Source organism: Corylus avellana, chromosome 5 (assembly GCF_965113065.1).
Source record: "Corylus avellana chromosome 5, dhCorAvel1.hap1.2, whole genome shotgun sequence".
NCBI lineage: Eukaryota > Viridiplantae > Streptophyta > Magnoliopsida > Fagales > Betulaceae > Corylus > Corylus avellana.
In genome coordinates, this window is record NC_142494.1 from 26,965,384 (window position 1) to 26,975,527 (window position 10,144).

General features: G+C 36.1%; 1 pseudogene; it reads right to left on the reverse strand.

Annotated features, from left to right (window-relative positions):
• Positions 1–5,683: 5,683 nt before the first annotated feature.
• Positions 5,684–8,708, reverse strand: LOC148585993 (receptor-like protein kinase FERONIA pseudogene; annotated as a pseudogene).
• Positions 8,709–10,144: the final 1,436 nt, after the last annotated feature.

Genomic DNA, 10,144 nt, shown 5'->3' on the forward strand with positions numbered 1-10,144 from the left:
TTTTTTTTTTTTTTTTTTTTTTTTTTTTTTTTTTTTTGTAATTTACATGCAAGACTTTATTATCAACTCAACTGTAATGCATTCCCGGAATAAAAGGTAAACCGTCATTACCAGGAAAGTTCTTTCTTTCTTTTTTCTTTTTTTCTGTCGCTCTATACGCATTTTAAGTGCAGAACCCAATACCTACCTGGAAATACTTGTGTATATATATATATATATATATATATATAGATTGATTGGAATGCATATAAAATTGTCAATGTGAGCTATATACGATCAAAAGTAAGTGTGATCAACCATCCACGTACTTATTTAATTCGCTCAGATACGGTGGAGGCACTTTATGTGACATACTAATTAATTCCAACAAGAATAAAGGATAAGGAAGAGAATGGTTATCTTAATTCTTAATGAAGAATATAATATAAGGTGGAAAAGTAGAAAATAAGACAAAAGTATGGTGTAAATTGACCGTAGAAATCAGATAGGTGATAAGGACATGTTTATGAATTATTGAAGGTTAAAGAAAATGGGGGGGTTGTTGAGGGGGTACTGCACCCCTTCTAATCAGGACTCCTATTCCTATTCCTCTTCCCCCTCAAAAAAATAAAAAATAAAAACAAAACAGAGAACAAGATCACGTGTAAACACCCCGCCGTACCCCATTTCCCTCTCTTTTCCTAGTCGTCTCCAGTCTTCACCCATCAAAACATGAATTATTTGATTTCACATCACTTATTGTGCTAATAGGACAAGAAATATAAAGGCAATTTTTCTTGTGGAAAATGCTTCCCTGCACCAAATATGGTGAAAAATTATTAAAAAAAGACAAAGCCTGCATGGGTCCCAATAGGAAAATAATTGACATTTGAATCTCCAGCTAAAAATAACCAAAAGGTAAAAATGTCATTTTTTTTTCTGGCAAAAATGCGAAATATTTTGAAATAATTTGAGAAATGATTATTAAGTTACCAAGCTGCTAAAAAGTGGAAATTTTAATCATTTCAATTATAGAAGTCTAACATAACAAGCTATATAGCATGCATGGATGTGATGGTGTGAGCTTTAAAAATCATTTCAATTATTCACGAAAACATTGGAGAACTTCAGGTGAATGCCTGATTAATTAGTGTGATTTGTGAGTAAGCATATACCTGATTGAGGCCTAGCTAGCCTGTAATTTTTGAAGTGTTAGCAAACCTTAGAGAATCTTGCCATCTAAGCTATTAGACAAAAATTAAAAAATAAAGAAGCAAAGTAAGTAATTAATGGATGGCCGGACTCAAACCACCTCTTAAGGTGGTCGGCCACCACCTTGAAGAGCGGTGGTCAGCTACTCTATGAGAGTCATTCAACTACCTCCACTTTTTATTATGGGTGGAGGCTACCCTAGTGTGAAATAGTTGCAAGACCATGACCATATCTAAAATAATGAGTCTGATTTTCTATTCCGTGTATTGGTTCATATTTTGGATAATTATTGACTTATTGTTTCATAATCAAGTCTTCGTCTTTAAAAATAATTATTATCTAGACTTAAACCTTTTCAACAGTGAGATTAACCAAAGGGATTCTGAATGTCCTAAGATGACAGGGGGAACAAACTACTACCACAATAAAATTATGGTTTTCCATTCATGGAATAAGTGTAATTTTCTCTAAAATAATTTTAAATTGTGACTTCAATTTTTTTTATTTATTTAATTTTTATAAAGAAGTTACAGGTGGGAGAGAGTATATGTACGACGAGAGAGGGGTTGATCGATGCAGGGGTGGATCGCGTCAATGAAGTCACGATGGATCTTCTCTATAAATCTTATATATGATGTAATTAAAGAGTAATGTTATAAGTCTTTCTAGAGTTATTTTAGGGTCCTCTAAAATGTAATGTGACTTTTAAAATTACCGTTGAATTTGAAATGTGATATATTGAACTTTGATTTATTAATGATTTTAAAAGCCACGTCACATTTAGAATGACTCCAAAAAGACTCTAGAAAGACTTATAGCATTACAAGTAATTAAAACTTGAAACTCATTTTATTTTTTGTACCATTAAAAAAAACCCCTTTTTTTCACCAGCTCGACTTGGACCCTTTTTAATTTTCTATTGCTAAAGGCCTGGTGCGCATTTGAGAGTGATTTTCTAATATCATAAAGACTTGTCATCCAATCTTTTCCTTTTTTATTGTATTGAACCACTTGCTCGAAAAAAAGAAGAAAGAAAAAAAGAAAGAAAGAGAAAGAAGACTTGGAAAGAGCAATTAATTTTTTTTTTTTCTTCTTTCTGAGCAATCCTTTTAAAAGCAGCCTAATGCTTTTTTGAAAAGTCATGTTTACTTTAGTTAAAGAAATAGACAGGTTCCTTCCTTTAAGAAAAGTTATTCCTCCCAAGGAACAAAATAGTATTCTACTGGACTAGTAGTAGTCTATGCGTCCACTCTTGCGTTTCGCGTTGCTTTCCTATTTGCTTTCTTTAATTATTGGGTTACAGAGATGTAAAGTGGAAACGTAGCTGGATCCCATGTGCAAGCTGGCCCATTCGCTGACGCCCCGGCCCCCAGTACCATGGAAGGATTCCCTACCTAACGCAACTGGATCAGGATCCGAATCGCGGGTTCTGAAATTGCATGGTTGAGGGTGCATACATTTTATGGTGCGATTTACCCACCCAACACAAGCCTTATTTACCGCTTCACACTATAATAGTGTTTGATAGGATTTCTAGTGGGACATAATTTGCCTTCCTACCAAAATTTTGCCCCCCATACCAAATCTCATATGTAAAACCTACAAGTCGGCATTAAATCGTAACATGTCTTCACATGAGCATAGGGGGTGACTTTTTATCACTATATTTTAAGTGAACGACACCATTTACTTGTGGTTAAGAACATAATTCACACCCATACCACTATGACGGTTTCAGTCGAACACAAAATGTGTCGACCTAGACCGAATTTTCAATCAAGTATTTCCTGTAAGGCCAAATTTTGATGTTTTCATCGATACAACTTATTAGCGATTTTACACTATATGAGCATATAATATATATTACCTAGTGTCATCATGGTGCATATATGTGGTCTTTACATCCATATGAACCATATATTACTCTATTTTGTTAGTACCTCTTACTTTTAACCAACCAATTTTTTCTTGGAGCTTTGTGCTTCACTTTTTTATTAACAAGATAATCGGGTTACTATCAGAAAACACATTGACCGATTTGTTAGATATACCTAATTTTAAACTGTCAACAAACCATTTAATCTAGACCACATTGCTAGCTGTTGTGTTGCAAACAAAGTGTTCAACTTCCATTGTAAACTTTGAAACACAACTATGTTTCGTATTCGAGTAATACTATGTACCGTCTTTTTATCCTCTTAAAATCTTTTTAAAGCTGATGTGGTTTTCAAAATCACCATTGGATCAAATTCAAGTATGATTCATCTAAAATTTAATTGTGATTTTAAAAGCCACATCAATTTTATGAGGTTTTTAGGAGGATAAAAAGATGGTACGTAACATTACTCTTCGTACTCAGCTAAGAAATAGTCATTCCAACAAATAAGAATATATATATATATATATATATATATATATATATATATATATCAAAATCTGCTTCATTATAAGTAATCAAGTCAATATCACTTAGCTCGAAACACAATTTCATTCCTTTGGTGCCTTGCAAATATCTCATTTTTCGCTTAGTTGCCTAGGAATGTTTGTTACTTATAGATAAGGTATGTTAGAACTTTTTTCTCTTGAGCTATGTATCCAGAAGGTAAATCTTTTAACAAAAGTTTTTTGCTATCTGATTGAGTAGATGAAAACCAAATGGATTTTGCCTTCTGTTTTACGGATAAGAAATTGAAAAAAGTGAAAGAAGAAAAATGGGTCAGTTTTGTCCCCTTGATACTCATGATTCATGAAGTGGACATATATATATATATAACTCTTACTTTTAAGAGTCCTTAATTAATTTGCTAGCTTGCCTTATCTTTCTAATTATGTGTTCCTAGTGGATTATACTTTTTCATGAAAATGATTACATAGACTTTCTATGATATATAGATCTAATATGTCTCCAACCAATGCTACATCATTGACAGGTGGGTCCTTCACATTTGGAAGAACCTCTGGATTCCAAAAATCGCACGTCTCTCAAATCTCCGAATTGATCTTAAGGTCCGAGGACCCACCCGGATGCTCACCAGGAAGGTTACTGATTTTATTATTATTATTATTATTATTTACCTCTAGATGTTGGAAAGAAGAGAAATCAAGCACATTTTTCACCAGGAGACGACCAATTATTGCACCCTCACTCCTCACCATTCATCTTCCCCAAACCATATTCGAAGATTGGTAAACAAAAGACCTCTCTGGACTCCTAAGAATTTCATCAAATAATTATTGATGAAATTGTTACCAAGCAAAAAATCACCATGCATATTTCTGCTCTCTGCTTCAGCTTCTTTTGTATTTCTATGAGTATTAAAGCTTATTTTTGCAAAAAATTTTCAAACTTGTGTTTTCGGGCACTAGTTTTGAAAAATCAAAAAAACTATATATCGATCTAGCGTACTCTTTTGAACTTTGAAGTCTTCTTTTAAAGTCCTCTATCCGCTTGGAGCATTCTCTTGGTCAATTCTGAATTTGGCAAAAATACGGGCCCAAACCACAACAACCTCGAGTCCCATTGGCCGCTGTGCAAAGCTGATAATGAAACGTATGAAAATCTTTCCATAAATTGCCACTTCAATCAAAGTGGTCTTCCACAATTTTTCCCAACTCAAGACGTCTAGATTGTCCAGCTCAACACTAGCTTGACTTTTTTTTTTATTTTTTTTTTTTTATGTTTGATATAATCGAAAATCATTGTCAAACTGAAAACATTTTTAATTGTTCATGAGAACTTTATTTAATTTCTGTAAAGTATTCTTTTTACAAAAAAAAAAACACTACAAATCACCCAGTCACATCTTCTCTCCTTTTTTTTTTTTTTTTCCTTGTCTATTGAATAATTAACATGTATAATTCCTTTGGATATTGATTGAAAGAATATGCTTGACGTATTTTTCTGTTCATATGAATACTACTTCTGCACCGTTCAAGCAGTGGTGGAGCCAGATATTTAATATTGAGAGTGCCGCTAACTTGCATAAGTAGGAGAAAAAAAAAACAAAATCTTTTTTTGGGGTGCCGTGTGGAACTTGGGTAGGAAAATAGCCGAAAAAAAAAATTCAAGCGCTTTTGAATACCTTACAAAGTTATTTAAGCACCTTTGGCTTATTTTTCACTCATGTGGGTTTCCTTGTGCTTTACTGCAAGAATGTGAGCCCTACGTTTGATTTGGTTGCAAGTCTTGTTCCTTCAGTAGCCGTTGATCTGTCGGATTGACCGAGTGTTGGTCTTGACTTCCTTAGAAAGAGTGGTACTATTATTTGCAATTGTTCTATAATGCATCTAAATAAATGTGAATTGGGCTGGTGAAAGAGAAAAAGAAAAAGGGTATTTTTAAAAAAAATTGTTAATTGTTAATGTATTTTAAGGGTGTTTTTTGTTTTTAGACGTTTGACAAATTGTTTTAATATGATATAAAAGTAAAAAAAATATTTTTATGATTTGAATTGTTTGTTGATATATTTTTAACTTGAAAATATAAAACAAGAAACCGAAAACATATCATCAAAAAAACATGGCCGAAGTTTCTTACAAGGATTATTTTCAACATATAAAAGAATAAGGGAAGTAGAGTCTAAGTGTATTACATTTACAACTTGGCTTCGATTGAGAAGCAGGTGCCCAGAAACTATCCCAGAAACTATCCTACATCACTATATCAACCCTCCTTGTTTTAATTACAATTTACTCAAACAAGCTAATTAGCTACCTCTACTTTCAATGAAAACCTTTGGATGTTACTTTGGTCCAAGATCATCTTATCCGAGGACAAATTGTCAGACATAAGCGCACCCGAACTAGAGAAAAGGTCATCATCATCAGCGGTCGATACCTCTCCACCTGAATTACACAAACTCGCCCCAGCCCCACCTGCATCAACTTGAATTTGGCTCACATTCACCTCCTCATATATACCGTTGATTTTTCTGTCGGCAGCATCTTGAAGCTGCAAAGCGAACTCAAGGCCCCACACCACATCGCTCATTTCTGGCCGATCGATTCCTTGACCGCGCAAGCAACTGTCTGCAATCTCCCCAAACTTTTTCAAACACGCGGGTGCAATCTCGGCCCTCAAATGTGGGTCAACGATGTCAACTAAGGTCCCACTTTGATAGCATTTCCGGCCCCACTCAGCCAGGCTCACTTGCTCTTTTGGTAGACCCGGAACCAAAGCTGGCCTAGCACATAGTACCTCAAATAACACCACACCAAATGAATACACGTCAGATTTTACTGTCAGTTGCCGCCTTCGGTAGTACTCCGGGTCTACGTATCCGAAACTACCCTTTACTACTGTACTTACGTGGGTCTGGGACATACTAGTGGGACCTTTTCTGGATAATCCGAAATCAGAAACCTTGGCCACCCATTTCTCATCCAACAATACGTTCGTTGACTTCACGTCGCGGTGAATAATCGTGTGCTTTGCACCACAATGAAGATAGTGCAACCCACGAGCTGCGCCGGCGCAGATTTCCAGGCGTTGCTTCCACGGAAGAGGAGGGTTCTTCGTGTTGTATAGATGGTCTCGGAGGGTCCCACGGGCCATGAAATCATACACGAGGATCATCTCACCTTGATCGTCGCAATATCCAATCAACTGCACAAGATTAACGTGCCGAAGCTTGGAGAGCAGCTCGATTTCGGTCCAGAATTCGCGGTCCCCCTGCTTCGAAGACGGGTTCAACCGTTTGATCGCAACTCTGGTTAGCCCACCGTCGATGTATCCTTTGTAGACGTTACCAAATCCTCCGGATCCAATGACCAAATGATCGTCAAAATCGCGCGTGGCCGCTTTCATATCAGCGAGCAAGAAATGACGGCAATGAGCGGATGGTAGCGATGAAGCGTTGTTGTTTGTGGAACATGATCTCTTGGAGAATGGGACCCACGAGGACCTGGGCTCGCTAGTCGTAGAACCAGAGTCCTTCACCCTTGTATTTCGCCGGTAAACGAAGAAACAAATAGCAAAAATAGCTAGTACGCCGCCAACAACACCTCCAATGATAATGGCTATCATCGACGACAACTTCTTTGGCCTCTGCGTTAATTTTGTTTTGGGTTCCGGGGCCGGGAGTGTGGTAACCCCCTCCACTTCCGGGTTGAGCCCAGCAAGAGTACCGTCTGATCGGCTCACCTTAAATATTTCTAAACCGTTCAAGATGACATTCTGGAATCCGGGACGTATTGACATATCCAAGTTGGGGTGTAGCGCAAGCCACAAATCTTGTTTGGCCTTGTTTCCACTTGGGACCAACACAACATACTCTCTGTATACAGGAATTCCGGTATCGCCGCTCCAATTAATCACATCCGCATCTTCCTCTGCCGTCTGATTATTGATGAATATGTAAAAAACCCGTTCATTAGTTTCCACTACCTCTTTCAGAGTTTCGCAGAAATGAAGCCTAACAAGATAGTTAAACCCGCCATCAACCGTGAAGATCCACGTGAGGTTCCACTTCAAGTTAAGCGTAGCATTCAGATCCATTGTACGAGAAGTTTGATACACAATCTCCGGCGCAGTATAGGCCGGTGTGTCTGCCGTATACTGTATCTTGACATCAGACCGGGCGGAAGGCGTCATCCCTTTCATCTGGCCAAACAGATACTGCAAGTCCTGACTCCAAGTCCGGAACATCCCAGTATCCTCTACGCCGGAGACATCTCTGCCCCCCACGTTTAGTCTATACATGGTCTCAAGAGCAGTGGTATCGTCGAAATAGAAGGGTGTGTTGTAATCTACCATGGTGATCATTACATCATCCCTATTGTGCATATAGAGATTATTTGGCATAGACACAATCTCTATACCATTAATGAAGGCGTAAGAGCTCGGAGATGGAATAAAGGTTATGTTGAGAAACTGAGTGTGCAACACAGGGATTATGAATTCTTTGATAACGGTGGCTACGGGAGGTTCTGTCGAAGAGACGGTAAGGAAGGCACTGAAGTTGCTTAAGAGGGTGAAGTTATTGGCGGTGACCAAGGAGAAGGACTTGGATTTATCGACTCCAGAGTAGGAGGCCGGGAAGAAGTAGAGACGGACGAACTTCAGGCCAGGCGAGACGGGAAAGGAGTAGGTGAACTTGTTGTGAAAGATGCGTGCAGTCGTGTAGGGGAGTTGGGTAACAGAAGGGTCGTGCTGGGAGGGGGTAGATGCTATTGATGTCGTGTTAATATTTGGGGGTGTAAACTTTGAGTTGAAATCGCCTTCCCAGTTACGGCCATCCAGCGAGGTTGATTTGTAGGACGAGCCACAATTGAGGAGAAAATAGTCGGTGGCAGCGTAGGGTGGCGGGGTTTCGGTGACGACTTGGGTGATCAGGAGAAGATGGAGGAAGAAGAGGTAGAGGGCAAGCGAGTGCATGGTGTGGAAGACCAATTCTCCTACGGCTGCTATACCACATGTAAGCAACGTTGAGCAATGTTGTGAAGGTAAGGTCTTTGGAATTATGCGGATTGTTCAACATACACACTTTCGAACATGGGTCATGCTGGGATTTCTGTGACCATTTTGCAATCAATTTGTCCAAGTATTTCCATGAGGGAGTTGGATTCTGGATAAAAATTTGGAGAAACTTTACTTATTTCTCAAAGCATTTATTATCATTTTAAATTTCAAAAAATTTCAATTTAATGTTTTAATTTTTCAATCTTTTCCAATTAGAATTTTGTTAAATCTTAATAGAGAGGTGCCAAAATTCTTAAAACACCCTTCCTTTATTTAAGGAAAAAAAGAAGACAAATTACAAGGATATATGCATTGGTCAAGATTTTAACAGAATTTCCAAAAATACGAACTCTTGAATCTTTGGAAAAAAAATTAATATTTGTTTAAAAATGGTACGTATTTTGGGAACTTTGGTTAGATTTAACTAAAAATTTTAATGAAATTGAAAAAGGGGGAAAGTCCACATACACTCCTTAAACTATTATCTAATTGACAATGTTCCCTTCAAACTTTCAATTGTGACAATGTCTCTCCAATGACGAAACTACCCTTAGTAAAATAAAAACAAAAATAATAAAACTTCTAGAAAAAACCTAAAACTAAACATAATAATAATAATAAAAAATTCCAAGGAGTGGCCAAATTTAAAAATTAAAAAAAAAAAATCATAATTTTATAAGAAAAACAAATTCGATTTTATTTTTTAAATTGAAAATTTTCGTTTTTGTTTTTTTTTTTTATAATTTTTTTTTTAAATAAAAAAAAATTGTTTTAAAAAAATAAAAATAAAATCTTTTTATTTAATTAAAATATTCGTTTGATAAAAAAAATATTATTTTTTTCGAATTTATAAGTGTATTTTTGTCTTATTGAGAAATATATAGGAGTTTTTTATTATTATTATTATTATCTTTTTACTATCCGTAGGGGGACATTAACAATGTTTTGGTAGTTTGGGAGGGACATTGTCACAATTGAAAGTTTAGGAATATATTGTCAATTGGGTGGTTGAGGGGTATGGACTTTACCTTTGAAAAAAATTTAAAAATTGATACACTAAATAGAGAATTTTTTAAGTTTAGGATGATAAATGCAAAAGTGGCCGGCGACAAATCATGGGGGTTAAGTGAAGTTTTCCTTAAAAATTTGCTCAGCTAAATTTTTTGTTTTATTTTGTTTTGTTTTTTATTTTTATTTTTTTAAAAAAAAATTCTAGCAAATCACAATTTACTAGTTAGAAATCTCAAACAACTAAAAAGGGTGACGTTTATTTTGAAAATATAGGAAAAATTTCACTTATTGTCCTTGATCTTTCATTAATTTTATAATCATACCCTTAAACTTTAAAAAGCGTGGGTCTGACCTGACTTACGGGTCACAAGGTGACCCTAGAAGTTAACGGCTAATATGGTAAGATATTTTTTTAAATGAAAATCATATTTTAGAAGCATTGGGTAGTATGGTATTTTTTGATATTTCCGTTAGAAGTTAACG